Source organism: Spermophilus citellus, assembly GCF_964194105.1.
Source record: "Spermophilus citellus genome assembly, chromosome: 6".
NCBI lineage: Eukaryota > Metazoa > Chordata > Mammalia > Rodentia > Sciuridae > Spermophilus > Spermophilus citellus.
This window is the reverse complement of record NC_138187.1, coordinates 30895789-30922631: the sequence shown is the minus strand read 5'-3', so window position 1 is coordinate 30922631 and position 26843 is coordinate 30895789. Positions and strand designations below refer to the sequence as shown.

At 40.1% G+C, this 26843-nt stretch overlaps 1 protein-coding gene and 1 pseudogene across 3 annotated transcripts in view; one reads left to right on the top strand and one right to left on the bottom strand.

Annotated features, from left to right (window-relative positions):
- GJC3 (gap junction protein gamma 3) overlaps positions 1–25484 on the bottom strand; it is a 38723-nt gene extending 13239 nt beyond the window's left edge. Inside the window, exon 1 of one of the 2 annotated variants that reach the window (XM_081299891.1) lies at positions 25407–25484. The gene's annotated coding sequence lies outside the window, so the exon portion shown is untranslated. The remainder of the gene's footprint in view (positions 1–25406) is intronic. The other variant, XM_081299890.1, reaches the window with a different exon arrangement.
- On the top strand, positions 13816–14407 carry LOC308652067 (coiled-coil-helix-coiled-coil-helix domain-containing protein 2-like; annotated as a pseudogene). Its single transcript has one exon. The product of its transcript is annotated as a coiled-coil-helix-coiled-coil-helix domain-containing protein 2-like (transcript).
- Positions 25485–26843: the final 1359 nt, after the last annotated feature.

Sequence of the window (26843 nt, the reverse complement as noted above, 5' to 3'; positions counted from 1 at the left end):
GAGGCTACTAAAGAACTTTTAAACTTCTTAGCTGATAAAGGTTATAAAGTCTCAAAGAAAAAAGCTCAATTGTGCCAAAAACAAGTTCAATATTTAGGATTACAGCTGTCTCAAGGAACTCGCAAGCTAGGACCAGAAAGAATAACCCCCATAGGACAATATCCTCTACCTCAGACCATAAGACAACTTAGAGGCTTTCTAGGGATAACTGGATACTGTAGGCTTTGGATCCCTAGATATGGGGAAATAGCAAAACCTCTCTATAGCCTCCTCAAAGAAACACTACATCAAGGAACAACTTCCCTCATATGGGAACCAGAACAGATTAAAGCCTTCAAGGCATTAAAAAGGGCCTTACTCCAAGCCCCTGCCCTCAGCTTACCCACTGAACAAAAATTCAACCTATTTGTTACTGAGAGAGGAGGAATAACCCTAGGAGTGGTTACACAGAAGAAGGGACCAACTCAACAGCCAGTAGCTTATCTCAGTAAGGAGCTTGATCTTGTGTCCCGAGGATGGCCTCATTGTTTGAGGGTAATAGCAGCTGTGGCCTTGCTAGTTCCTGAGACAATTAAAATCACCCTGGGAAGAGACCTTGTTGTTTACACCTCCCATGATCTCTCAGGAATTTTAAATACAAAAGGTGAACTATGGCTCTCAGACAATCGCCTTCTAAAATATCAAACCTTACTTTTAGAAGGACCTGTAACTCAAATAAGGACTTGTTCTAGTTTAAACCCAGCTACCTTCCTCCCAGAGAAATTAGAGGGAAATCCTGAACATGACTGCCAACAAGTCCTGTCTATAAACTACTCAGCTAGAAAGGACCTTCAAAACCTTCCCCTATCCAATCCTGACCTCACCATGTTCACAGATGGGAGTTCCTTCATGGAACAAGGAGAACGCAAAGCTGGATATGCTGTGATAACTTTACATGACACCATAGAGGCACAATCTTTGCCCCCAGGCACAAGCTCTCAACTAGCCGAATTGATAGCCCTAACAAGAGCATTAGAAATAGGGAAACAACAGAGAATTAATATTTATACTGACTCCAAATACGCCTACCTAATCTTGCATGCACATGCAGCAATTTGGAAGGAAAGAGGATTTCAAACTACTGGGGGAACATCTATAAGGAACTATGAGCAAATCTTAAGACTGCTAGAGGCTGTCCATTTACCCAAAGAGGTAGCAGTAATTCATTGCCAAGGACATCAAAAAGGAATAGATGAAATAGCAGAAGGGAACAGACTAGCAGACCAACAAGCCAAGGAGGCTACTAAGGGTAATTCACAGATAACTACCTTAGCCCCTTTGATATGGACAGGTCCTCCCCCAGAGATAAGACCTCAATACACCCAGGAGGAAACTAACAAGGCACTATCTAAGGGAGGTATTCTTTTACCCTCTGGGTGGATTCAAATGGAAGATGACAAACTTTATTTACCTGCTAATTCCCAGGGGAAGATTTTACATACCTTACATCAATCTTTCCACTTAGGAAAAGAAAATACTCTCAAATTAACCCGAGAGATATTTGAAGGAAAGGATCTTTCAAAAACTATTCACCAAATAGTCAAAGCCTGTGGCACATGCCAAAGAAATAATCCACATAATTCTACTCAAAAGCCCCCAGGATTACAAAGAACGGGACAATTCCCTGGGGAAGACTGGCAACTTGATTTTACTCATATGCCTAAGAGTAATGGATTCCAATATTTATTAGTTATGGTAGATACTTTTACTGGGTGGACTGAAGCCTACCCCTCCCGAACTGAACAAGCAAGAGAGGTAATCAAGGCATTATTACAGGAAATAATCCCACGATTTGGGTTGCCTCGAAGTCTACAGAGCGACAATGGAGCAGCATTTAAGGCAGCTGTCACTCAGGGAATATCAAAAGCCTTAGGCATTAAATACCATCTCCATTGTGCTTGGAGACCTCAATCCTTAGGAAAGGTAGAAAAAACTAATGATATTTTAAAAAGACATCTAAGAAAACTCACTCAAGAAACCCACTACCCATGGCCTAAGGTGCTTCCTTTAGCACTGCTCAGAATTAGGAACACCCCAAAGACATTAGGGCTCAGCCCATTTGAGCTCCTATACGGGAGGCCATTCCTAAGAAATGATATTCTTAAAGACCAAGAAACTGCAGATCTAGTAACTCATATCACAAAATTGGCCAAATTTCAAGCTGAAATTCACAAATATCCTATGTCTGAGCCAGGTACTTCTCCACCTCTATATGAGCCTGGAGATCTAGTCATGATTAAGACCATCCCTTCAAACTCTCCAAACTTAGGCCCTATTTGGAAAGGACCTTTTTCTGTAATCTTATCCACCCCTTCTGCAGTAAAGGTGCTGAGACAAGAGAATTAGATCCACCACTCTCGGATTAAGGCCTGCCATCCTGAGCCGATACCCAAAGAGACTTCTTCTTCCCAAGAAACTGAGGAACGATACTCCTGCACTCCAGTAGAGGACCTAAAATATCTCTTCCGCAGAGAAAATGGTGATATGTAAACTTTTCCTTCTCTTTCTCCTTGTTACCATAAACAGACCAACTAAAGCTAACTCTTTTCTAATGTGGGCTCAACAGTATGCTATTAGGTTACAGAAAGATAATTACTGGATATGTGGACTATTACCCCTTTCCAGCACTTCTGGACTACCTTGGTGGGTATCCCCATTACAAGGAAAGGACTGGATAAATTTACAATCCTTAATGTTACAACAAAAGAAAGAAAGACCCTATTTACAAAACGCCTCTCGTGCAGATGTTAATTTATGGCCTATAAATGAAACTTTATCACAACCTGGTCATGGAAAGATTTTCACTTTAAACCAGACCAACCTTCAGACGTCCACTACTGTTAAATCCCATATAGGCCCATCTAATTCTCTCCTCCCACTACCTGCACCATCAATATGTCACAGGTACAAAGATGGTTATTATCAAATTCGGGACGGAGATTTATGGCTCACTCCCACTATTGGGCATTTAAACCAAAAGGCCCCACTCTGTTGGGAACAGCGAAACCATACTTATGACACATGGCCTAATGCTACTCGAGAATTAGGATGAACCCCAGAGTCACAATGTCAAAAAATTATAGTTTTACAAGCCAATGATTGGTTTGGAACAAATTGGCTTTCTAGACCCAAAACTATTTGGCCAGCACCCAATGGGACTCAATGGATATGTGGAACTAACCTATGGCCCTGGCTTCCCCCAGGCTGGATAGGAAGGTGTACAATTGGGTACCCCTGGATGCAGGGGAGATGGACCCCAAATATAACACAGCCAGCAAACCTCCTCAATCTCAAACACAGATAGGGACGATCTGTGTTTTGTTGGTATGATCATCTAGCTTCTTTGTTTATCCCACAAATTGGTTTAGAAGATGTAATGTGGCATGTGGAGACTTTAAACAATTATACTCAAACTGCCCTCCATGATGTTGAGGAAAGTATCTCTCTCCTTAATACTGAAATAACACTTATGAGGAAGGCCATCTTACAAAATCGAATGGCTTTAAATGTCCTCACTGCAGCCCAAGGTGGTACTTGTGCTATTATTAAAACTGAATGTTGTGTTTACATCCCTGACAATTCTGGCAATGTGACAAATATCCTTAAAAATTTACATACACAGATAAAAGCCATGTCCTCACCAACTTTGTCATGGGAACCATATCTTAGCTCCTGGTTCTCCGGTACTTCCTGGTGGAAAACATTGTTAGTCTCTGTCTTTGGTATCATACTTATTGGCATATTCCTGTGCTGTGGTATTTATTGCTGCATCAATATGGTTCCAATATTAATGAATTCTTGTTTCTCTTATAGACTGCCCATCGCTCAAATGGCCCTCCAGCCTATTACTTCTCAATCGGACTTCTATCATGGACCACTCGATAGACCCGATTTTTAAAAGGGGACTCCAAACTGCTTGCCCCAACATCGCCCCTTTTATCAGCCTGAAGAAGCCAGAACGGTCTTCGCCCCCTTTCCTTACAGCAGTAAGGAGTTCCCCAAATTAGAGGGGAAAATGAAGCCAGATTTAAAGTTAGGTAGTCAGTGTAGTTAGGTAAATCGGGTCTAATACCGAGTGAAATCTAAAATGGAGGCCATGCTGGGAATGACTCAGGGAAAACACAGGACAATGGAATGTTAATGAAGTCCTGAAAAAAACCTAGGCCAAAGTCCACCTCAAAGAAGTGTTAATGAACAGCCCCCAACAAACTTAAAGATACCGCATCCCAAAGAAATGATAATGAAGTCCTTCCTGCCCAGATGACTTCTTTGGCCCACCTGTGTCCCAACCCCTCCCACCTACATTCCATCACCAAACCTATAAAAAGGGGAACACATTTGCCCGCCAACTGGATTCCACCTCTTGGGTCCCCTTCTTCCTCCGGGAGAAGTCTTTTCCTCTGTCCTCTAATAAACTTCTAATTTCTACTCTGACCTTGCCTCGGCGTGCTTCTTTGGTGTTATTCTTCAACATCGGGGAAGCAAGGACTCGTCACCGGTCAACAGCGGTAACATCAGTATGTTAAGGATGCAGGGACAGAACGGAAGTGCCAAAAGGAGCATCACAGTAAATAGACCAATACAGAAAATAAGAGCAGTCCATTTATCTCAGTTAGCAGTTGGTTCCTCAAGCTTCTGCCATGCATAGTCGACTCCCAGAGTGACCAAAGTAGGGCTATTGTCCTCGGGGCCTCTGGGCTGCCCTTGTTTATTTTGGATGTTCAACTTTCATGGTGCAGCTGAATCAGGAATGTACTCCCAATCATATGAGGCTGGTTTTACCCTGCTGTGATGAATCTAAGAAGCCACTTGGCCATGTTCACTGGAGTAGGGATAGATAAAATGACAGTGAATCGACCCCTCCAAAGAGGCTTTAGGGGTTGGACATTTCATTCTTTTACCTAAATAGCATCTCCTAGTTTAAAGTGGTAGGCGTAACATTGTTTAATTTTTAGGTCTCAATACCTCTTATAATGGGAAGAGGACACCCATGAGGAATCTCATGATAGGAGAATTCTGTCTGTCTAATAGGGCTAGACCTAGTAATTAACAAAGCATTTGGCAATATTTGATCCAGTGTAGGTGGGTGTTGAGAGCCACAGCCAAAGGGGCCCCAGCAAACTTCCAGAGGCCAGCAAACTTCCAGCTGCTGGCTGATGATTGGGTCACAGCGGCCCCAGCAACATCTAGCTGATTGGCTCCTCTGCGGTGATGTTCATTGGGCTGTTTCCCCACCCTTCAGACTGCCAGCTGATGATTGGTTCACAGCGGCCCCAGCAACATCTAGCTGATTGGCTCCTCCACGGAGCTGCTCATTAGGGGACTTCTTTGGCTCCGCCCACACGACCCAGACAATCAGCCTCAAGATCAGGAGGATTGTGGGAGGTGGTGAGGTTTGTGTGGGGGTGAGAGGCTTGGGGAAGCAGGTGGTGGCAGTTGGGCTCTGAGGGTTTTTTCCTGAGGAGCTGTTTTGTTTGGCATTTGTAGTTCTAAAAATAAAGTTAGTTTCTTTTGACAAGTGGCTCCTGAATTGTGCCCAGCCAGACTGCGGCATTTGGTGGCTCCCATGGGGAGCGACTGAGGGTAAGTAAACTGCTCGCCCCTGAGGGCAGGGTGAGAGGATGGATAGCCATTCTAAGTTTCCTCTTTTGTTTTGCTTCATTTTTGTTTTAACTTGCCTGTCCCTGGAGATGAATGAGACGGAAGAAAAACCGCTCACATCTGAGGAAAAACTATTTGCGTCTGAGGAACAGATAGGGAGAAAGGACGGATACACATTTCAGGAGGATAGAAAGGCTGATATAATGATTTTGTGTGGTTCCATTTTTATTGCATTCTGTCTCGGTTTTGTTTGGCATCATCTTGTTGGGTTGTATTATAGTAGAAATACGGGATCAGAAATTAGTAAAAAAACAAACCGAAAGACTGTTAAGTAAATTATTAGAGGAAGGAGGCTTCCCAGTAAAATCAAGAGCAGTCAGGGCATACGTTGATATAATACAAAAATGTAGCCCATGGCTTTTTAAGGAGGAGTTGTTAGATATATCACAATGGGACCATCATGGTGAAGATTTAAAAAGAATAGAAAAGAACAACCCAGGGACTCTGCCAGTTGGCATATTGCCATTGTGGACGTTCGTATCTGGTTTGCTTAGTCCAAAGCCTTCAGTTCAGACAAAGGTAGAGGAAGGAGAAGACATATTGATTCAAGTAAAAGAGAAGGTCTCTCAAGTTAGTCAGAAAGAGGAAAAGATTCAAGTAAAAGAGAAGGTCTTTCGAGCTAGTGAGACAGAGGAAGGAAGTTTAGAGCAGAAAAAGTCATCAGGGGAAAAGTTACAACAGGAGACTGCTAATTACACCTTTCTATCAGAGAGCGTAAGTGTCCAACCAACAGCACCACCTCTACAGGAGACTGCTACTAACAGCATTCTATCACCAGAGGGCATAAGTGTCCAATCAACAGCACCACCTCCATATGCTAGGAGGCTCCCAACCCCCACAGTTGATAGTTGGGATCCTGAGACAGGATCTCAAGTATGCCCTGTATTTGGGGTAGGAGGGCAGCGAATTTACCAGGGTTTAAATTTCAAAACAGTGAAGGAGCTAAAAGAGGCTGTAACAACCTATGGTCCTCAAGCACCCTTCACTGTAAGCTTGGTCAAATCCATTACCAACTTAAACATGACACCAGCAGATTGGGCTAATATTTGTAAAGCTGTGCTAAATGGAGGACAATACCTGTTATGGAAGGTTGCCAATGAGGAATTTTGCAAGGAGACGGCTAGGCGAAATGCAGCAGCTGGTTATCCTCAGAGAAATCTAGATATGTTGTTAGGAAAGTGACCTTATGAGGATTGGCAGCAACAAATTGCATATGATCCTGGTGTACATTTACAAATTGCTGTAGATGCAGTTAAGGCATGGAAGACTTTACAAGGACATGGAGGTTTACAAGGTCAATTATCTAAGATAATACAAGGAGCTAATGAACCTTATGCTGAATTTGTAGATAGGCTTATTCAAACAGCTACCAGAGTTTTTGGGAATACAGAACAAGCAATGCCATTAATAAAACAACTGGCTTATGACCAAGCGAATCGTTGGTGCAGAGATATCATTAGACCATGGAAACAGGAAGATTTAAACACATATATTAAATTATATAGAGACATTAATGAACAAGAGCAAGTCATGGCAGCTGCAGTAAAACAGGATTTAGATGCCAGAGACAATAATGAACAAGGGCAAATTGTGGCAGCTGCAGTAAAACAGGCTTTATATGCCAGGCCAAGAACATGCTACAATTGTCAACAAACAGGACATTTTTAAAAGGAATTGCCCCATAGGAGGAGGGTTTAACAAAACTAGGTATCAAAGGAGTAGAATACCGGGTATTTGCCCACGATGCGGTAGAGGGAGACATTGGGCTAATGAATGCCATTCTCAAACCACCATAGAGGGTACTCCATTACATTGGGCTAATGAATGCCATTCTCAAACCACTATAGAGGGTACTCCATTATCAAAAAACGAACAAGGACCAAGTGTTTATCCACAATATCGTGGAGAAAGGCATCGGGCTCCGTTGCCAAAAAATGGACAGGGGGCCCCAATGCTCCGGGGCCTCAAACCACAAATATACAGAGCACTGGAGGAATCCAGCAACCCCATTAGGGTAGTGACCAGGACACATTGTCCATCAGATCCCTCATCAGACAAACCAGAGGGAGCGCAGGGTTGGACATCTGCGCCTCCGCCAGATCAGTACTAACTCCAGAGATGGGAGTTCAAATCATTCCCACAGGGGTAAAAGGACCTCTTCCCAAAGGAACAGTAGGCTTATTATTGGGACGCAGCACTTCTACTCTAAAAGGACTTTTGATAAGTCCTGGGGCAATTGATCCCGATTATGAAGGTGAAATAAAAATTATAGCCAGTTCTCCAAAGGGTATATCAGTAATTTCACCAGGAGATAGAATAGCACAGTTACTAATAATACCAAGCCTACATGATAAATTTTCCAGTCATGCTGTAGAAAGAGGTTCCAAGGGATTAGGCTCCACAGGTGTAGATTGGGCTATGCTTTCTTTAAATTTAGATTCTCGCCCCATGCTAAAACTAAATATTCAAGGACATGAATTTAATGGGCTACTGGATACAGGTGCAGACCTTAGCATCATCTCTCGTCAAGAATGGCCAAAACATTGGCCATTACAACAAGCCACTCAAACACTTCGAGGCCTAGGAGTGGCAACTAATCCCGATAGAAGCGCAATGGTATTAGATTGGAAGGATCTTGAAGGATGTGAAGGAACTATATAGCCATATGTATTGGATCATCTTCCTGTAAATTTATGGGGACAAGATGTCTTAGATCAATTAGGTTTGACATTAACAAATAATATCAATCAAAATGCACCCACTATTATGGCTAGACAAGGTTTTAGGAAAGGAAAAAGATTAGAAAAACAAAAACAAGGTATAGCAGCACCAATACAAATAGATCAAGGAACAGACAGACATGGGTTGGATTTTCACAAAGGGCCACTGAGACAATAAAAATTACATGGAAATCAGAAAGACCAGTATGGGTTCCTCAGTGGCCCTTGACTAAAGAAAAGATACAAGTATCGCATGATCTGGTCAAACAACAATTAGCGGAAGGACATATACAACCTTCTGTATCTCCCCATAATACTCCCATTTTTGTCATCAAAAAGAAATCTGGTAAATGGAGATTATTGCAAGATTTAAGAGCCATTAATAATGAAATGGTCATTATGGGACCTGCTCAATCGGGGATTCCTCAATTGTCTGCTTTGCCAAAAACTTGGTATGTTTTAGTTATAGATATTAAAGATTGTTTTTTTTTTCAATTCCAATTCATCCTGAGGATAGTCCACGTTTTGCATTTACTATCCCTGCACTGAATCATGAAGGTCCTGATCAGAGATATGAATGGAAAGTACTCCCTCAAGGGATGGCTAACAGCCCAACTATGTGTCAAATTTATGTTAACAAAGCAATCCAGCCACTTAGAAATCAAAATCCTGAACTACAAATATTTCACTATATGGATGATGTATTATTAGCACACAAACTAAAAACACATTGCTAGAATGTTATGCCACACTTACAAATTTATTAAAAAATTATAATCTAGAGATAGCAATAGATAAAGTACAATTAAATTTTCCAATTAATTATTTAGGAGTTCTATTATCCTCAACCATGGTCCGTCCACCAAAAATTCAAATATGAGTAGATCAACTCAAATCACTTAATGACTTTCAAAAGTTATTAGGAGACATAAATTGGATAAGGCCTTATCTAGGTATTCCAACAGGAGAATTGGGACCTTTATTTGATATCCTAAAAGGTCGATCAGATCCAAATTCACCCCAAATGTTAACGCCTGAAACAAGAAAGGCATTAAAAATCATTGAAACATATATGGAAAATATGCATTTGGATAGAATTGATATAAGTTTGCCTTTATTATTTATTGTACTACTAACAAAAAATATTCCTACAGGAGTATTTTGGGAAGAAGGTCCATTATTATGGATACATTTATCTTATTCTCCTAACACTATTCTTACTAGGTATCCTGAGGCTGTAGGACAGTTCATACTCAAAGGAATAAAAACAGCAAAGGGAGTATTTGGAATTTCTCCCAATAAAATTATTACTCCATATACTATGAATCAAATTGATGAATTAGCTAATGAGTTAAATACTTGGGCAATAATCATGTGCAAATCTAATGTTTCATTTGATAACCACTTACCATCTAATCCTTTATTGTCTTTTTGGTCATTGCATCCTGTAATTTTTCCAAAAATGACAAGAAAAACCCCTATCATGAATGCTCCAAATATATTCACTGATGGGTCAAATAATGGTACAGCAGCAATAGTTACACCTGATCAAACTTTTACATTTTTAGTACCCAAACAATCAGCTCAAAACGTAGAGCTTAATGCAGTATTACAAGCTTTTGTGATGTTTAAAGATTCTGTATTTAATTTATTTTCTGATAGTCAGTATATAGTTAATGCTATAGTATCCCTTGAAGATGCTGGTAGGATTTCCCCTTCTTCTACTGTTTTCTCTTTGTTTTCCACTATACAAAGTTTAATCTGGGACAGAAAAGATCCATTCTTTATAGGACATATCAGGGCACATACAGGATTGCCTGGAGCCCTTAGTTTGGGCAATGATTTAGCAGATAAAACTACACATGACATACATATTTTCTCTACACTAGAAGAAGCTATAAATTTTCATAAAAGGTTCTATGTCAATGCTAATACTTTACAAAAGCATTTTAAAATAACTAAGGAACAAGCTAGACAAATAATAAAACAATGTCAAAATTGTGTGACCTTTTTACCACAAGTTAATCTTGGAGTCAATCCTAGAGGATTGATACCTAACCATATTTGGCAGATGGATGTCACACACTTGCCAGAATTTAGAAAATTAAAATATTTGCATGTTACAGTTGATACTTCTTCTGGATTTTTGATGGGCTCCCTTCATGCCGGAGAAAAAAATAAAGATGTTATAGCTCATTGCTTACAAAATTTTGCCACTGTGGGCATTCCAAAACAGTTAAAAACAGATAATGCCCCTGGTTATACTTCTACCTCTTTTAAACAATTTTGCTCATCATTTGGCATTACTCATATAACAGGAATCCCATACAATTCACAGGGACAAGGCATAGTTGAAAGAGCTCATCAAACTATTAAAATGTACTTATTAAAGCAAAAAGACGGAATTGGGAAGGGGTATATATTCCCCAAAGATAAACTTAAAATAACCCTTTTACTCTAAACTTTTTAAATTTGGATTCATCAGGACTTAGTGCTGCAGAAAGGCATATGTGTCCAAAAAATGTACATAAGCCCAAGATACTTTGGAAAGATATTCTAACAGGACAATGGAAAGGTCCTGACCCAGTAATTGTCTGGAGTCGGGGGTCTGTTTGTGTGTTTCCACAGGAAGAACAGCAGCCGATTTGGATTCCGGAGAGATTAACTAAAGTCCTGACCCAGTGATTGTCTGGAGTCGGGGGCCTGTTTGTGTATTTCCACAGGGAGAACAGCAGCTGATTTGGATTCCAGAGAGATTAACTAAAGCGATTTCTACAGACCAAAAAGAAGATGATTTGGCTCAAATCCATAACAGCTGATATCCAAAACTCCAATTTGGCTATCCTTACATCTGCGACAGAACCAGGATGCTTTTTTCAATATCTATTTTATTATTGCCCTTTCCCATATCATGAAGTTCTATTTTGTTTTTTGAGCTCATACAGACCTAGGTTAATGTTTTGCTGATCAGTTCTATTTTTTTTTTTGACTATAGAGTTTTTAAACATTGCAATGGAGATTTCACCTGTAAAAAGTTATAAGGCCTTTACTATTATGTTATGTGTTGTATGTATTATATTATGTGTGCACACTTGTGTTTTGTGTTATATGTTTGAATGTACGTATGTCCATATATCATATATGATGAGCGCTCATGAAAAAATGGATCCAAATATTTTTTTTTTTATTCACGTGATTTAAATGGTTTAATTTAAATTGGGTAAATAACTGTTAAGAATTGTTTTAATATGTAAACAAAAAAGAGGGTTAACAGATCTGTTTGTTTACTTTCACCTTTCCTTTTCATTATATTTAATAATTTTCTTCAAGATAATGTAAATTGTTAAGAAAATTGTTTTCTTTTCTCTTCAAGATAATGTAAATTGTTAAGAAAATTGTTTTCTTTTAGTGCCTTCTGGAATGTTACATAATTTTTTCTTTAGCCATTATTGCTAGAATTCTATCTTCATCCCAGTGCCAGTGAAGACAAAGATAAAACTAATCTACAGTTTCTACAATAGCCATCACTGAACTGCTTGCAGAACTTGCCTAAACTATGTGTCACTTGTATGCATTGTGAACTCACTTCTATGCATTGTGAACTATCTGTTGGTGCAGCGACTTGTGGTAGTGTTGGAGTATTTTTACTGATGATGTCATCGGTTGTACAATTTTTCCAACAAGAGCCGTCAATTGGCTTGGTGTATCTTCCTCCCTTCTGCTTGTCATGACAAAGACCTCTCCACAGGTGTGGCTGTATACTGGACCGGTAGTCAATGGCGGGAAAGATCCAATTACAATGGTACCAACCTAAGACAGGAGGCTGATGCCCTGAGGTCAGCTCATCCGAAGACGGGTAAGGACCATATGTAGTATTGGACAACCTAAGGCAGGCACGGTCCCTAAGCCACATGCTTGTTGTTTAAACAGAGAGGGGGAGATGTTGAGAGCCACAGCCAAATGGGCCCCAGCAAACTTCCAGCTGCCAGCAAACTTCCAGCTGCCGGCTGATGATTGGGTCACAGCGGCCCCAGCAACATCTAGCTGATTGGCTCCTCTGCAGTGATGTTCATTGGGCTGTTTCCCCACCCTTCAGACTGCCAGCTGATGATTGGCTCACAGTGGCCCCAGCAACATCTAGCTGATTGGCTCCTCCACGGAGCTGCTCATTAGGGGACTTCTTTGGCTCCGCCCACACGACCCAGCCAATCAGCCTCAAGATCAGGAGGATTGTGGGAGGTGGTGAGGTTTGTGTGGGGGTGAGAGGCTTGGGGAAGCCGGTGGTGGCAGTTGGGCTCTGAGGGTTTTTTCCTGAGGAGCTGTTTTGTTTGGCGTTTGTAGTTCTAAAAATAAAGTTAGTTTCTTTTGACAAGTGGCTCCTGAATTGTGCCCAGCCAGACTGCCGCAAGTGGGCTTCCAGATATGCTTTGCTTAGTTGTAGCTTCCAGATGATCTTTAACTCCTTTGCCACAAGTTGTACCACCTTAGCCACAAACACTGGCCCATGCACAGCTGGGCTTTGGTTATAACTCTCCTGACAGATGTTCAAAACAAAGGTTGGTCAATATTGGCCTTGTCCCTATCTACTGTTAAGAATAAGCTGAGAATCCTCAGGGGATCACTTTTGGGAACTTGTGAGAAGCCTCTTAGCTTGTCTAGTGCCATCTTCTAGAATATGGTCTTGCTGACCCTATGTGGCTTCCCTCAGAAGCATCAGGGATATTCCCTTCTCAAATGGCCCTTCTCTGTGCAGAATGTGCACTGATTGGCTTCCTGTCCTCTAGGATCCTGTTGATTCCCCTGATTTGGAGGTCATGTGGCCCAGAGTTATAAAGCTCTTAGGGAAGTCCCTATCATTCCCTGGGCCCAAGTTGATCTCAGAGGGCAGGAGCCAAATATTGGTTATTTTCCTTGGCTCTTTCATTTTCTTATTGTTAGTCTCCATATTTGGGGTTTAATCATCTAGCAGGCCAGTTGCACCAGTCTTAAAGTAGGAGTACTGTGTTCTGAATTTAATGTCTATAATTTTTTAAATATTTATTTTTTAGTTATAGGTTGACACAATATTTTTATTGTATATTTATGTGGTGCTGAGGATTGAACGCAGTGCCCTATTCATGCTAGGCGAGCACTCTACCTCTGAGCCACAACCCCAGCCCCTAATGTCTATATTTACAGTTGTTTACCCCTTCCATTTAATTGGGGTCCCTATTATGCTGGAAGTCAGCCTTATATTTTGTCTAGCCTATAGGTGATGGCTCATTATTTCAAACTAATTCAGGTTATTGTATTAGAAGTTGTACTTCTGTAAAGCCCTGACAGACAAGAGTCATAAAGTTTACATGAAAAATACAAAATGAAATTAACAAGAGTTAAAAACATATTTAGGGACTCAGCTCATCCAAGTCCCACCACAACCACCATGCCACGCGGGAGCCGAAGCGTGGCCGCCCGGCCAGCCAGTCACCCAGCGGCACCTTCTGCCCATCCACCTGCACACCCACCGCCCTCAGCAGCTGCCCTGATTCCTGCCCCCTAGGGCCAGGTGGGTCTCATGGCACAGATGGCATCCACTGCCACTGGGGTAGCCATGGGCTCTGCCATGGGACATGTCATGGGCAGTGCCCTGACTGGAGCCTTCAGTGGAGGAAGCTCAGAGCCTTCCCAGCCTGCTGCCCAGCAGGCCCCTACCAGTGCTGCTCCACTACAGATGGGGTCCTGCTCCTATGAGATCAAGCAATTTCTGGACTGCTCAACCACTCGGAGCGACCTGTCCCTGTGTGAGGGCTTCAATGAGGCCCTGAAACAGTGCAAATACAACCATGGTCTGAGCTCTCTCCCCTGAACATGTTGGTGCAGACTCATTGGCCAGCTCTGAGATGGCTCCTGGGTCCTAACCCTGCACCCACCCCATCCCCTTACAGACAGCTGGACCATGATGACAGATTGTAACTGGGATTGGGAGTAAGAAGGAGGTTTCCTACCTCATAGATGAACTCAAGTCACAAATGTGCAATTAAATATTTTATTTTAAATCACAAAAAAATTTAGTTTTTATAATAGCTATGAACCAAGAAACATATTTTTTAATCCCCAACATTTACTTAAATATTATATTCCTTGTTTATTTTAAGATCACATTAATCCTTATATCAAAAATAAAATCTGTCTTTTTTTCTTTTTTTTTATTGTTGGTTGTTCAAAACATTACATAGTTCTTGATATATCATATTTCACACTTTGATTCAAGTGGGTTATGAACTCCCATTTTTACCCCGTATACAGATTGCAGAATCACATCAGTTAAAATCTGTCTTTTAAACATAACTTCAAATGAACTTGAGTGGTTATCCTAACATAGAATAGGGTGAGAGGCAGAGTCTTAACTCAAGTGAGGTGGCCTCTTGATAAATCTTAGGTAAGATGTTTTATTTCTGAAACTGACCATTACCTCTTTCTCAAATATTATTTGTATAAAGTTTTCATATACCATTTCCTGAGTCTATATAAATATCAGTTAACATAATTAAAATTACATCTGAAACTGAATTAAACAAGCTAAGACAGCTTTGAATCTCTTTTGTGGAAAAGTGGCAAAATGTTTTCATATCCCATATTGTCAACCTTTAAATAAATCATACTCACCTTGTTACCTGCCAAAACTGCATTCAAGTTCCCACCCCAGTGTAAAGAGCAACACAAAATATTGTATATAAGTTACTGATAGCAGGTTATTTTTATCCAATTTCAAAATATTAAATCACATAAATTTCCAACTAAATTTGGTATTTTTATATAAGTCTGAAAGAGACTACTGCTATGAAAAACTTTAGTTTGGAAAACATCAGCTTGGTAAAGTGTTCTCCTAAACCTTATATTTTAAAGATTTGTATCCTTGAAGGACATGAATACATATAATATACAAAAGCTAGTAACAGCATTCCAATTACATGAATGTCCTTGTATTAATCAAGTTTAACTTATAAGAATTTTTTAGAATCCGTAGAGTAGTGTAATAATCTAAAATGACAGTTGTTTGTTTAACCAGAGTTGTATAAACCTTAATCCCTTTAAGATTAGTTCCCCTAAATAGTGAAGCCTAACAGATACAAGAAATTATCCTGATAGATAAAAGCAGATAAATGTTTTGAGGAACCCTTGTTACTTGAACATATTTAGAATTAAATTCTGGTTTATATCAATACATTAATATTTGACCTCAGGAAAAAAACCTTAAATAACTTCAACTGATTGTGCTAATTATAGCCAATTTAATCACACACAAACCTCTTGAGATTTACCCTTCACAAACCTTGTGTAACTTACTTAGACATGCTACAATTTGTTCACTTTACCATACAAAAGACTTCCTTATCCAGAAACATTTCCTTTCCCTTCTAACTTTTTTATATTTCCATACTGAGAACTTTCTTATATCTCTTTCCTAATGCTGACCCTTTCTTAAAATTTACATTCATAAACAATCTTCAAGAAATTTCTGAATTTTTCTAATTACTCCATTATATTTTTAATTAAATTACTTATTTATTCTAATTTGTTATATATGATGGCAGAATGCAATTCATTTCCTGTTACATATAAATAGAGTACAATTTTTTCAAGTCACTGGTTTACACAAAGTATTTTCACACCATTCATGTCTTCAAACATGTACTTAGGGTAATGATGTCTAATTTATTCCACCATCTTTTCTACCCCCATCCTCCCTCCTTACCCCTCCCTCCCCTTTGCCCTATCTAAAGTGCCTCCATTCCTCCCATGCTCCACCCCCCCCATTGCCATTATGAATCAGCATCCTCATATCAAAGAAAACATTCAACCTTTGGTTTTGGGGGATTGGCTTACTTCATTTAGCATTATATTCTCTAAACCCATACATTTATCTGCAAATGCCATGATTTCATTATCTTTTAATGCTGAGTAATATTCCACTGTGTATATATACCAAAGTTTCCCTATCTATACTGAAGGGCATCTGGGTTGGTTCCACAATTCAGCTGTTGTAAATTGTGCTGCTATAAACATTGGTGTGGCTGTGTCCCTGGGTATAGACCAAGGAGTGGGATAGCTGGGTCAAATGGTGGTTCCATTCCAAGTTTTCAAGGACTCTCCATACTGCTTTCTATATTGGCCGCACAATTTTTCAGTACCCATTTATTAATTGGGTTATTTGTGGGTTTTTGGGTTTTGTTTTTTGTTTTTTTGGTGTTTAGCTTTTGAGTGCTTTATATATCCTAGATAATGGTGCTCTGATGTGCTCATTCTAAAGATTTGCTCCCATTCTGTAGGTTCTCTATTCACCTTACTGATTATTTCTTTTGCCTAGAAGAAGCTTTTTAGTTTGAATCCATCCTACATATTGATTCTTGGTTTAATTCTTGCATTATAGGAGTCTTGTTAAGAAAGTTGGGGCCTAATCCAAAATGATGAAGATTTGGGCCTACTTTTTCTTCCATTAGGCACAAAGTCTCTGGTTTAATTCCTAAGTCCTTGATCCACATTGAGTTGAGTTTTGTGCATGGTGGGAGATAGAGGTTTAATTTCATTTTGTTACATGTAGATTTCCAGTTTTCCCAGCACCATTTGTTGAAGACACAATCTTTTCTCCAATATACGTTTTTGGTGCCTTTGTCTAATACAAGATAACTGTGATTATGTTGGTTTGTCTCTGTGTCCTCTATTCTGTACCATTGGCCTACTGGTCTATTTTGGTGCCAATACCATGCTGGTTTTGTTACTATTGTTCTGTAGTATAGTTTAAGGTCTGGTATAGTGATGCCTCCTGCTTCATTCTTCTTGATAAGGATTGCTTTAGCTATTCTGGGTCTCTTATTTTTCCAGATGAATTTCATGATTGCTTTTTCTATATTTATGAGGAATGTCATTGAGATTTTTATTGGGATTGCATTGAATCTGTAAAATGCTTTTGGTAGTATGGTCATTTTGACAATATTAATTCTGCCTATTCAATAACAAAATAGATCTTTCCATCTTCCAAGATCTTCTTTCTTTCTTTAGCATTCTGTACTTTTCATTGTAGAGGTCTTTCACCTCTTTCATTAAGTTTATTCCCAAGTATTTTTTTAGGCTATTGTAAATGGGGTGGGTTTTCCTTGATTCTCTTTCTGAGGATTTGTCAATGATGTACAGAAATACCTTTGATTTGTGGATGTTGATTTTATATCCTGCTAATTTGCTGAATTCATTTATTAGTTCTAGAAGATTTCTGATGGAATTTTGGGGGGTTTTCTAGGTATAGAATCATATCATCGGCAAATAGTGATGATTTGAGTTCTTCTTTTCCTATCTGTATCCCTTTAATTCTTTCATCTGTCTAATTGCTCTGGCCAGTGTTTCAAGAACTAGGTTAAATAGAAGTGGTGAAAAGGGGCATCCCTGTCTTGTTCTAGTTTTTAGAGGGAACACTTTCAATTTTTCTTCATTTAGAATGATATTGGTCTAATTATTCCATCTTAATAAGATGAAATACTTTATGTTATTTACACAACTGAAACTTTTTTTGCACTTTTTGCACATAGAATTATATGTTAGAATTTTAACTTTTAGTAACTTTGTTTTTAGTTAAGACACAGAAACAAAGCAATCTCAAACTCTTATCTGTTTAAGTAACTTTTTTTATTTTTTTTAGTTGTAGATGGACAGAATGCCTTTATTTGTTTATTTTTGTGTGGTGCTAAGGATCAAATTCAGTGCCTCACAAATGCTAGGCAAGTGCTCTGCCACTGAGCTACAGCCTCAGCCCCCATGTTTAACCAATTTAAATTGAACCTTTTTTAAAATGTTTAAGTCGTGTAAACTAAAAATTATTTGATATTTTTATTAAATTTATGAGTACTCATTTATCTATAAACAGATTTTGATACCATGTACCTAATATATGTAGATACAACATATAATACACAGATGTACACAAGTATACATAAAATCAACAGGGAATACATAAAACCAACAGGAAACAAATATTTTATAGCTTTTCCTTCAATAATTGACCTCTGAACAAAAACAGTAGGAAAAACAGAAGACTAAAAATTCCAGTTGGACAAAACAAGACTAAATTACTAGTCTTCTTTTATTAATATACTCCTATCTCTCTATCTATCTCCTGCATATATATTATATACATATAATATATATTGTTACTTTTTGCATCATTACAATAAATCTATTCATTGTAAGTTGCATACTTTATAAAGTGTCTTGTTGTAAAAAAAAATAATAATAATGAGACAGATACAAGGTACAAAGGCAGGGAAGGTGGCAGAGGGGCTCCTTGTCCTAACAGTTATGTTTACGTTAGGTCATTAGTATCATAACCACATTATTGTCTAGAGTATCAGTAAGGTTGCTTATTTTGCAGTTACATTTCAGAGTTACAATATGCAATGTTAGGAGCTTTGCGCAGTTCTCAAGAAAGTCCATGGTCTGAAGTTACTGTTAGGTGGGCAGCTCCAGGAGCACTGGAGCTTGGTGAAACATTGTAGTTATCAAGCAAGAAAGTCCCTTTATTCCCAGGAGCCATACGCCAGCAATCAAGGTCGAGGCTTGATGAGGCTCTTACATAGAGGCTTCTCAGGGCATTGCCATACCAGCTAGGCATTGTACATATACTCGCTATGTTACTAGATCCTAAGAGAGATTGCAAGGCATTCTAAGGGTGGGAAACAGGGTGCCTGTTACCCCCCAGGGAGTTTGCTCACCAGGGGAATGCTTCCCTGAACATTTCCACTGTCAGACTCCCTACAATTACAATAAATCTATTCAATATAAATTGAACACTTTATAGAGTTGTTCTTCTTTACCTTATTAAGTACAATTTAGTTTGATATTATGAGCCTAACACCCACTTAATTGTGATTTTTCTTTTGCTTGATAAAACTTTTGTGTATCGCGTGAGGGTGTGCACATGCACGTGCTTCCAGTGCTGCAAATTAAACCTAGGGTCTCATACCCACCAGGCAAGTGCTCTAATGCTGAGCTACATCCCTGGCCCTAATTTTCAACCTTTTTGAGACACTTTTTATGTTGAACACAAGGCTGAGTTTTGCTTTGTATATCTAATATGAATACATTTTTCTTTTATTTGACAAGGCTTTTCATTATTTTATTGTATTTGTCCCATTTCTATAGTTTTTGAAACTCCTTTACCATGTGGTCTATGTGTTCATTGTTTCAGGTATGTCTTTTCTGAAAATTTAAAAGGTCTGTATTTTTTCTTGCTTTTGTTTTCTTACAGAAAATTGAACCCAGAGGCATTTAACCACTGATACATATCCCCAGCCCTTTTTATTATTATTATTTTGAAACAGGGTGTCCCTAAGTTGCTTAAGGCCTCACTAAATTGCTGAGGCTGCCTTGAACTTGCGATCCCAAGTCACTGGGAATACAGGCATGCAGCACCATGCCAGGCATTTTAGGAGGTCTGTATTTCATCTAGTAGTTATCTTCTAACCTGAACTTCACACAGAATACCTTCTCTTTCTGTAAACAGTCTCTCTAAGTAATGATCTCATCTTCTTTACTCCCGATTCAACTGTAGTATCTGCTTACAGTTCACTCCTTGATTTGCAAGTGTTACCTCACCCATCATCTCCCCTCTCCTTCTCCCATGCAGTTGTTATAGTTGTAACAAATTTTTGACAAAATGTATACTACATTCTCTACTGCAACCATTATCTTCCCATTTTCTCTGGTTTCTACTGTATTATTTGACAACCAGTTCCTTGTGTTATGATTAGCTGAATTTTATGCTCTAACTTTTTTTTTAAGAAGGGCCATGGGAATAAAATTTTCTGAGTTCACATATTCAAATTATTTTTCTATTAATTTTATGCCTTACTTTCAGTTTGTTTGGGATAAATTATTAGCAAAATTACTGGTATCACACTCTTTTACCTGGGCAGAAGGTCAATTCCAATGGGGCCATATCACCTTCCATTCACCTGCTTGTTCTCCTATCTTTTAGTGTCTTAGCTTTTTGTCACTGTGACAAAAAAACACCTGAAGAGAGCAACTTTGAGGAAGAAAAGTTTATTTTGGTTCATGGTTTCAGAGATTCAGTCCATGGTCAGCTGACTCCATAGCTTTGAGTCAAAGATGAAGCAGAACATCATAACACAAGAACATGGCAGAGGAAAGCAGCTCAGGACAGAAAAACCAGGAAGCAGACAGAGCTCTACTCACCAGGGTCAAAATATAAACGCCAAAAGCATGCCCCCGGTGACCACTTCCTCTAGCTACAGCCTACCTGCCTGAAGTCACTGCCCAGTTAATCCATATCAATGGATTAATCCACCAACTAGGTTACACCTCTCATAACCTAATCATTTCAACTCTTAAAATTCTTGCATTGTCTCACACATTAACTTTTGGGGACATCCCATATATAAACTGTAACACTCTTCTTTTTTATTTATCTGGCAGGAATCAGTAGACAAATTAGACCTGAGATTTGAAGTGTAGCTTTTTCACCCCTTCATCTTTGGAGAACTCACAACACACCTTTCCAAAAAATATTCACTCTCCAAAGTCAATTCCCTCTCCCTATAATTTAAGACAACCATATAATTTTATGCAACTTTGACATGGGTATAGGGCTTAAGAATGGCATAACATTAATATTTGTTGTTGTTTTTTGTTTTTGTTTTTGAAACATTGCATCTCAGACCAGCAAGTCACTTTGCAATATATGATGTTGAACTTCCTAAGCATTGCATCTTGAAATCCCAAGTGTTTCTATGTAATACCCAGTTTCACTAATGTAATTTGGAGCTTTAAAATAATGGATATTCATCAAGCCACTTGGAAAGTGGAGGCAGGAGGTTAACATGTTCAAGGGCAGCCAGTCAACTGAGTGAGACTCTGTCTCAAATAAATAAAAAGGTCTGGAAATGGAGCTCAGGAGTGGAATGCTATATCCCTAGTACTACAAAAGAAAATAATGGATCTTCTAAGTTCTGTGTGGGTGTTCAATCACCCCTCATAGCACCCCTATGATGTAAGGTTATCTCCTTTTACAGAGAAGAGAAATGAAGAATATAGAGTGACTTATTCAAGAGTTGAAAAGTTGGGATTTGAGCAAGTAATCTGGTACAGATGACAAATCTCTAAATACCACTATATTGTTAGCTTCCACATTATTCAGATCACCAGCCTTACAAAAGCTTTTAAAGATAAGCCTATTGTAATTTCACACTCTTAAGAAAATTAAAGCCCTCTGTTTACATATTCCATATTATTTTTAAGCTTTATTTTATTTATGTTTATGTGGTGCTGAGGATCAAACCCAGTATTTCACACGTGCTAAGCAAGCACTCTACCACTGAGCTACAGCCCCAGCCCCTACATATTCCATCTCCTAATTACTAAGTCCACAATTCACCCTGTCTCCTGTGAGAAATAGAAAGTCTAAGGTCCATTTTCAGAATACAGTATATAGCTTTAAATGTGAAATGATTTGAGATGTTATAAAGGCAGCTGGAAAGCAGAGTGAAAAGTGACAGTTAATATCAGAGTGTGAAGATTCACAGCCCCTTGACAAACAGGTGAGAAGAAAGCCCCACCTGACCAACAAAGAGACACTGTGTACCACAAAAGGCACTCAATTCAAGGGACTTTCCCTCCACAAAAGAACAGCCAATAAGGGTCAATAAAACCTAGGTGAAGACTATGTACCCCATAGTCCTCAGCCAGTCAGAAACCAGGGAAGGGAATCTTGTCCTCTAAGGAATAAAACACTGATTATACCCAAATGGGAATCCCTGACCATTAGGCAACTGATCTTGCAAAGCTATCATTAAAGTAAATCTGGCTTTTTGCTCTGCCTTGTATGCTCAGTCCTTTCTTTGGCCTTGGACAGGTGAGAATGCTTCTCACAATCCCAACCCCAAACCGGGCTGACAACCTTGACAACCTCCCCATCCTGACTAATATTATCCATCTACCTACTGTGCCAATTCTATGCCTTGAATTCAGCACTTGACTTAGTTTCAGGCAGAATTACTGGATCATCATCCTAGTGTCCCTGTCTCTGGATTTGCTTGCCTCTAGTCCACTCTCTGCATTGCGGATGGAATAGTTAACTCCATTCTTATTTAGACTTACTGAAATATTTACTGGCTTATTTCCTCAATGTTGCTTCTTAAATTTCACACCTTTCTCCTGGGTTATGTTTTCTTCCCCACAAAGGTGCTACACCCCAAATAAAGCAAGAATTGTCATACCATAAAACACCAGGAGTGGCTACGTCTACAGAAAGGGAGAGGAGGCAATGAAGAGAGGACTCAAGACTTTTGTAAAACTGGAAATATTTGACAAAGATCTTCACTTATACAAACTTTTTTTATTTTGTTTGGTTTTTTGGGCACAAGGGATTGTACTCAGGGGCACTTAGCCACTGAGCCGCAATCCCCAGCCCTTTTTTGTACTTTATTTAGAGATAGGATCTCATTGAGTTTCTTAGGGCTTCACTACATAGCTAAGGCTGGCCTTGAGCTCACAATCCTCCTGCCTCAGCCTCCCCAGCTGCTGGGATTACAGGCAAGCACCACAGCACCTGGTTTATCCAAACTTTTTGTTAGGCTCCTGAACCTTCTCCTAGGTTCTTATGTACACTTTCTTATAAAATAGAGTTTAGGAGCCTGGATAAATGAGTTTAGCAAGAATTCTCAACTCTTCCTATCTGATCGGGCTCCATCCTCCAACCCCAGGATGATGCCTAATCTCCAAGGCCTTCAGCGAGACTCCTTTAGGTGGGTTTAGGAAATACTTGCTATCTCCTCTTAGTCATTTTCCATCCATTGACCCCCACCTTGCCTCTTAGCTATGAATAATCATTGGCCTATACTGCATTTGAAGTTCTCAATCTCTCCTCCCCACAGCAAAATTCTATCATATGGACCTATTGCAATAGTGCCCCTTCTTGAATGAAATCTTCTTTACAATGCTTTAACAAGTGTCATTGATTTTTTTTTCCTTTAACATGTTCTGTTCCTCAATCTGAGCCCTGTTTACACAAGTGTTTGCATTACACTTACTTGCTAAGTGATAGGTTTAAATTTTATATCGCTTCCTCTATGTGTGTTCTTTTGCACTATAAAAGGCAAAGAAGGAAAGAGAGGGGGAGAGAAATATAAGACCCAGAGGAGTGAAGTGTCCTTCCCAAAGTTGCACAGCAAATCTCCTGACTTAACCCTGGGGTCTTTCCTCCTCCCCTATAGCTGACTCAGGACTGGGCGTCTTCTGGACTCCTAGAGCACATATAGCACTAGATCATTGTCCTCATTCTTCTATAAAGTTATGCAAGGGCAAAGAGTGGGTACAGACTGGAGGAGGGCAGAGAGCATTTAAAACTCCTCTCTCTCATTAAAATCAGGGCATAGAGGCAAGCTCAACACACTATGAGTCTTCCCACATGGCTCAGCCGGCAGCAGGGGACCCTCAATTCCTAGTCCCTGTTTCCAAATACCTCTCCGACCGTCTGTCAGAGATCTGAATCCAAACATTTGGTCCCACTCAGAGAATGAACACTGCCTACTGAAGCGGTCTATTATAATAAAACTCCTCCAGGAAAGAGCAAAAAAGAAGACTCGATAAAATGTGCCAGATACTTTTCTAAGCATTTGTCCAATTCTAACTCATTTTGTTACCAGAATCCTAGGCCAGAGACCTGAGGCCAGGTCCAGACACTCACTACAAAAAAAAAAAGTAGAAAAAAATCAGTGAAAAACAGGAAAGAAAACTTTAATCTATATGGCCATATTGGGAAGGCAAAGGGAGACCTAGCATCCCAGCTCTGTCTTTGGGGTGCCAACAGGAGCTTTAGGTTTAAGTAGAGGATGAATTAAGGTGCGGGGGGGGGAGAGGTCTGCATAATTAGGTAGTCTTGGTCAAACTGTGGTCTGGTTGATGATTCTCTCAGTTCTCTTTCTGCCAGTGGCTGCAGAGAACTCCTTAACATCTGAGGGGGCGATATCCACTTGTTGCTCAGGATGTTTACCTGTGATCCTGGAAGGGGCAATTCAGTTCCCGTGAGAAGTTTGCTCCTGGAGGTGAAGGACAAGGACCCAAGACTTTCAGGTACCATTCCAGGAACCTAAAACAGGATGCTACAAATTTCCCTGAAAATTTGACTTCACACATCAAGAGACCTGAGGTAGTGTGGGTAAATCCAAGTATAATAAACCTGTATTATAGCCGGGCATGGTGGCACACACCTGTGATCCCAGCAACTGAGGAGGCTGAGACAGGAGGATCACGAGTTCAAAGACAGGCTCAGCAACTTATCGAGGCCCTAAGCAGCTCAGTGAGACCCTGTCTCTAAATAAAATACAAAAACAGAGATGTATCTCAATGGTTAAGTACCCCCTGAATACAATCCCTAGTACCAAAAAAATAAAAATAAAAATCTGTATTATTTGGGGATTTGGTGGGGAGGGGGTACTGAAGATTGAATTCAGGGGCTCTCAACCACTGAGCCACATCCCCACCCTATTTTGTATTTTATTTAGAGACAGGATCTCACTGAGTTGCTTAGCACTTTGCTAAATTGCTGAGGTTGGCTTTGAACTTATGAACCTCCTGCTTCAGCCTCCAAAGCCACTGGGATTACAGATGTGTGACACCATGCCCAGCATTGTATTATTAATTTCCACATAAACACTCCTTAAATGATTACCATACTTATGTGCAGAACTGAGTGGGAACCTGGCCCAAAGTTTAAGGTGATCAAGGAGACAGATACAAAATGAAGTCAGAGATACCAAGCGTTATCCTACACTTTGGATACCCACAGGGTACCTTCAGGCCTAAGAGTCACTGCTTTGAGCAAAGCCATTCTAAGTTCCTGTTACAATTCGACCCTCATTATGATCCTAGAAAGTAGGTATTAGTGGCATCATTATGTTATAGGTGAATGAGGAAACAAAGGTATGGAGAGGTTGAGCTCACCTGCAAAGGCCAGTAAGATGGTAAGTGGAAGAGGCAGGGTCAGAACCAATGATGGTTCTGGAGTCTGGAGCCGTAATTCTCTCCCTCTGCTAAACAGCTTCTCAGGGAGGAGTCACTGAGTCAGGTGTGGTCAGCACATTTCTGCTCAAGGCTTGGAATCATATTCTTGAGAGCTATGACCCCCACCGTTCAGTGCTATACAGATGGTCCAGCCAGAGTGACCAAAGTCCTTATCTAAATGTCTGCAATGGGGGCAGAAAGTGGGGAGATGGACAGGGCCCAGTGCACAGGGACATTTTTCAAAGTTGCATGAAATTCTCCTGATTCCTCAATGGCTCCATTTATAAATGTCCATAGTCTGGGTCAGTGTGGGTATCAGGGGAGGAGGCCAAGGTTGGTCCTGGGATTGGGGGCAGGAGGTTCTGCCTAATGATTTCTAAGCTGCTGTCAGGACCCTAAAGCACCAAGACAAACTTCTCTTTCACAATAACTTTCTGAGGATTGGTGCCAAGAAAGAAGCCCCCACGGTTAGAAGGAGTTCTCATTCCACTTCTTCATTCCACCAACAATGCTCTCCTTGTCCCTTCTCTTCCCACCAGATGAGACGGGCCTCCTCCCACGGCCATATGTTGATGATGTGTGCCAGGATCTGGAGCCGCTGGGTACCCAGAGAGCAAGCACACCCAAAGGAAGGGAGTAGAAAGAAGGACAGCAGTTCAGTATCTCTGCACCCCAAGAACAAAGGGAGGAGGGATCTTTCTTCTTCCTTCCCTCCCTCTTTCCCATTGGAAGAAGGCTCTAGGAGGGGTCAGCAGAAGAAAATCATCAGAAACAGCAAGAAAACAGCTCCCCATAGAACTAAATACCTGGGACACGGCGGGACATAAAGAGAAGAGATCCAATCTAGTCCAGGGCCAACCATCACAAGGAAATCTGGAGGGAAACAAAACTATATTCAAACGATGGCTTAAGAATGTGCGGGTTTTAAATGTGCAATATTTACAAAGAGTCAGCATTTGTCACCACTGTAGCAAAGATTCAATTTAGCAACAAGTTCAACTCAAAAAACCAGAGTGCAGAGGGAGTATTTTGGTTTTATTTCATGCTGATCCCTTCTGGCTCATTACCCAAATTTTCTAGTAAGTTCTCCTTCCCACATTTTCTGGCCTAAAGGCAATCCTCTGTCTGCCTCCTTCAGTGCTGGGAGGTCAACAGGAGGAAAAAGCTGAATGCCGGAAAGGAATAGGCAGCTGTTGACCTCAATGACCAGACCGTTCCCTTCTGCCCAGTAGTGGGACTCCCCAGCTGACCCCACACCTCAAAGTTCTCTCCACTTTCACAGATCCTTAATCTGTGACCACAATAGACAGTCCTGGCTCTGTGAAAGCCTCCCTAAGTTTTAGACCACTGCCCACCCACAACAGCCAGGCCTTCTTT